The sequence below is a fragment of the Morone saxatilis genome, unplaced genomic scaffold (assembly GCF_004916995.1).
Source record: "Morone saxatilis isolate NCDOM2014 unplaced genomic scaffold, NCSU_SB_2.0 Contig20, whole genome shotgun sequence".
Taxonomy (NCBI): domain Eukaryota; kingdom Metazoa; phylum Chordata; class Actinopteri; family Moronidae; genus Morone; species Morone saxatilis.
Window position 1 is genome coordinate 1,178,262 of NW_023339763.1, and position 5,121 is coordinate 1,183,382.

At 43.0% G+C, this 5,121-nt stretch overlaps 1 protein-coding gene across 1 annotated transcript in view; it reads left to right on the plus strand.

Moving 5' to 3' along the window:
• ttc3 (tetratricopeptide repeat domain 3) overlaps window positions 1-5,121 on the plus strand; it is a 42,677-nt gene that overhangs the window by 14,216 nt on the left and 23,340 nt on the right. The window lies entirely within an intron of this gene.

Consider the following 5,121-nt stretch of genomic DNA (forward strand, 5'->3'; position numbering starts at 1 on the left):
TTCCCAGTAGCTTCACCCAGCCTTACTCAGCTGCCCAAGGTCTTGGCCCTTTGGTCCCAAAATCTGACCACTCTGGCCGCTGGGCCTGAGGCCGAAGCCAAAATCCTCCTCGTCCGTGCCGTTCACCACCTCCTTCCTGGTCTGTCTTTCTCCCTGATTTCTTCCTCACCTGGGCTTGGCTCCACCATCAGCCCAGATCCTGGCCTTAAGAGAGTGAGGAAGAATAGTCCATCACGTTGGACTCGAGGTAGTGCACCCACCATGGCACATTTTTATATTTTTTTCATCAAGACCAGATTCTAGTCAATTTAAAAGCGTGCTTATTCTACGTCCCATACTGGAATTAAACATGCGTATTAGTGTCGGGTACTGCGTTCCACATGGGTTCGGTATCTACAATCTATTCAACATTAAATAGTCCATTAACGGTAACACAACACTTAGTGATTGTTATTTTTCAACGTGGATTACACTACTTAATTTATTCTGGACAATAACCTTTAAAGGTTTCGGTTTTGTAATCAAGACGTCCTCTGGATCCAACTGGAGACGCGACATACGGCCAAAAGGCTGAGACCCATCAATTAGGGTGATCTCGACACGCACTAGTAACACACACCATCACACAACAACAGTAACACACACGGGCACCACAACACCACACAGTAACAACACACACAGATACGACACACACAGATAAACATCACACAATCACACCACATGAGTAACCACACAACAACACACAGTTACACACACTCACACACTAAGTAACACAGTAAGTAGTAACACATCAATTTCACACATTTACACACACAGACACACAGTAAACATCCAACACCATCAAAACACAGCACACACGTAAACACACACGATTCATAGGTGCAGTTTCAGAAATTAGAGGGAGGGGTCCTTCTCAGCTGTGCAGAGTCTGGTGAGGAGGTTACGGTTATATTTATTTAGAGCACACCACAGTAACTACAACACACACCACAGGACACAGTCACAACCAACAACTCAAATCAGCTGGATTTAACATTCTGCACTTCTGGTGTTTGGACTATTGAACCAGGTCCTGGTCCTTTTCTGAGTCGGGACTGGCCAGGTCGATAGGTGATCAGGTGATGTCTTTTCGATATACGAGGTGGCAGGCTGTACTGTGATTCATAGATCACAGTCACACACACACCAAACACACACACACACACTACCACCACAACTCTCTGATTGAACTAAAAGTTACAAGTAGAATAGAGACCAGTTCGATGTATTTAATAATGCTAATGGGATCCATACTGATGAGTCAATACAAGCGAGTATTGATTGACAGTATCATATGTAGACGCGGTTCTAATTCTTTAGAAAGAGGTGGCTGTTGGAGGGTCTTTCTCGCCGCATAATTAGGTCCTTCTAGCTAGAGCAGGCTCTGTTTCATTCTCTGGACCAGGACCAGGACCTGGTTCATAGTCCAAACACAGAGTGCAGAATGTAAACAGCTGATTGAGTTGTTGTTGTGTGTGTCTGTGTGTGTGTGTGTGTGTTACTGTGTGTGTGCTCTAAATATACCGTCCTCCCTCCAGACTCCTGCACAGCTGAGAGGACCCCTCCTCTATTTCTGACTGCCACCTGATCTGTGTGTGTGTGTGTGTGTGTGTGTGTTTGTGTGTGTGTTTTCTGTAATTAAAGACACGGGTATCTCCACTAGAGGGAGCTAAAGTACAACATTTGACATTCCTCCTGCTCTGATGAGCTGTTTCGGATTTTTGTACCAGAAAACTAATCTCTGATCAATATTCAGAGATTTTTTTCTTTATCAGCTGTTTTTTTACTGTTATTGTTATACATTAAATATAATATTAAGTATCCATAAAATAACTTCAGTCAGGGGTCATCCCTGTGCTTATATAGCAGCATGGTGTATGTTTATGAATCTACTGCTGTAATTAATATCTATAGTTAACGTCTGAGAGGCTTTCTAGCAGATGACCTTTCATTACTTTATGCAGGTTTGTAGGTTTTTGTACTTTTACTTCAGTAAAGTATCCAAATACACCTGATTACATCTTCCACCACTGTTGTATATATATATAAATATACACACTAGGGGTGTAACGGTACACACAAGTCACGGTTCGGTACGGGTTCGGTACAACAGAATTTTTTATTTATTTTTTTAAATCACATATAAAAGACTAGCTTCTTTTCATTTATTTTGAACAGACACCGATTGACTGCAAAATAAAAAACCATCTCCTGTTATAAAAGTAAAAAATAAATAGAATAAAACATAAAACAATTGTATTTAGGGAGGGTTCTTCGTTCTGTTAATACAGAGGAAGATAGACTGAGGGTAGTCCAGGTAGCACTTCTTGGCCAACTGCAACTTTGGTAACATCATTATAAGAAACATTATCGTGCACGCGTGTAAATGGCTGATGTGCACGGGATGGGACACTGTAGTGTGGCTCCAGCACCTTTAATAAATACTTGAAGCCGTGCATTATGGGCGCACAGGTGTTGATATGTATAGGCCAGTTGCTTCTGTGATGTTTTTGGCCCTGTCAGTGTTAATGAGAGAGGTGGCTTAAAAGCAGTACGCGTATGTCGGGGTGATGCCGTCTTATGTGGGTTAGCATGTTTGAGGTGTTGCCAGCAACATTACCGCACCTCCGTGAAACATCGCCGGCAGAAAGTCTTTGTCCGGTCCACCACTCGCGTGCCATCACCATTATATTGTACTGGGAAGCCAAAGTGCTCCCAAACAGCTGATTTAAATGAAGCTCCTCCAACTCCACACTTTCCATCACTTTTCTTCTTCGTCCTTTTTTGTAACTACTTCTTCTTCATGACTGTTTCTGGCAGCTTTTAGGCTCATTACCGCCACCTGGATTAAAGTGAGGACTGGACTTTTTTTTAAACTCACTCAGACGTATTCGTCGTATGACTGCGTGCACCGAACCGTGACGCCCGTACCGTGACGGTTCGGGACGAATACTACACCCCTAAATACACTGGGACAAATCACCAGGTTTTCACAATAAAAATAAAGTCCAATAATATATTGTATAGTGTAAGTGTGAGCGTGCACTACCACCACGTGCAGGTTGAGGGCCTGACCTGACCTGGACGATGAAGTTAAAACCCTGCTGAGGTGATGTTCCCACTACCAGGAAGTGCTGCCCCAAACTCCGTCTCCAACCCGCCCCCCCGCCTTCCCGCTTCGGCACAGAGCGGCAGCCCCCCTCCCCATTCCTGAAAGTCAACAATAAACCACGTTTCCAGTAAGCCGGATACCTCTCCAAGTCCTGCTCATCCCCATGGAGACCACTACGAGAGTCCACAGTCCTGTGTCCTCTGGCCAAAACCAGGCCACCCATGAGGGGAGAGAGAGCCTATATTTTACCCAATATGGATCAAAATGTAGATCTCCTCTGGGACACGCTGCAAATGCTCCTCTGTTTTCTCTGTGTGGACACAAAGAACAGACTTGGCAGCAGCTCTGGTGCATATTTGAGGCGAGCAGCGGTGGTGGTGTACGATATTTTACGGCCTCAGTGTCCCCTCTTTTGTGAGACGTGACGTCAGCATTCCCCTCGGTGCTGCGTGAGTGACACAGTAGCTTTGTTTTGGAGTCGCCACATCTCATTCACGGCCGCTTAACTCCTGAGTCCGGGGGCTGCGCGGTGGCCTTTCAGGATCCCTGATTCCTTAATCCGCTGGTTTTTAAGGCACTGAATAAGCGGCCGTTTGTATGCTCAGGGGCGGCGGGGTGCTTCTGCTTTATGTGAATTGTTGACTTGCAAAACACGCCCTTAAGGCACCGAGTAACTGATACAACGAGGGGATGACTGCCAGGAAGGTCATGGTGGAAGGTCAGTCACATGTGGATGGTGCAGAGAAACAAGATCCAAAGAAAGAAAGACGGCAAAGAGTTAAAGATTCAAGTCAATTAATTTGTTTTAATACAACCAAATATCCAAAATTCAACATACCGGTTTTTCAGAGCATCCAAATGGCGGCTCGCCTGGTCACACAGTACTCTCAGATAAACAGTAAAATGTGTTTGTTAACGATTTGAGGAGAGAAATAGTCAACAACAGAAATCTGGGGATCCATATCTGATCAGCACTGTTTGACAGTTTGATTGAGTTTGGTGCGTTGAGCTGGACGGCTCACTGGAGAATGAGCTGTCAATCACAAGGTAGCCCGCCCTAAAGGCATACACTGCTTTATGGTCTGTTTTACTCTAATGGTACCATCGTTACTAAATGAACATCATGCACATGTTAATGGAAGAAGACTTGAAACTAGAGACTGAGGGACCATAAACTCATCAGGAAACTGTTTACTGCTCATAAATCAACTGAAAGTCGACTCACTTTCTCCATAAGACTGTATGGTAATGGGAGGCTGCCCCTGCTGGTCATTACAGAGAAAGAAGGTTTTAAGACAGATTCACAGTCAAAGTTTGTCATTTATTCAACTCACACTGTAAACATTATTTGGGGGGTTCTTGATGAAAATGGTTTGCAGATAACATAATTATTTAGATATAGATTAAATATATAGATAAATAGATTAAAAAAACATTTATTCTTTTGTGGTTAAATATTTAAAGAACAAATTGAAATTTAAAATACAGTTTTATAAAAATACATTTATGGAACCAATATACTTCTTACAATTCAACGCCATTGATAAAAAACTTAGCCCAACTAAAGACTATCTATAGTTTTATAAAATTTAACGTGTCATATGTTCTAACAATACATCAATTTAATTTCTTATCTACATTCAACTACATTCTCTTTTTTCAGATTAAGACTTAGGCAGACAAGTACTTTAACTGCTGATAATCTTCTCTTCTTTTATCGATTACGGTTTGATTGTTTTTTACATTGTTGTTTTGCTACTGAAGGATCTGAATACTCTCCTACTGCGCGACACCTCGTATCTCTGACTCTTGAGAGGTCTGGATCGTTTTGCAAACAGATCTCAGCGTTGGGGAAAGTCAAATCATTAGAAACAAAGCCACAGTGGGAGCACCAACACCTGACATCAACTCAGAACAATTATCTGGCCCCCTCATTCCTCACTCGTCTCGCTGGCTGGATGGCGATCTCC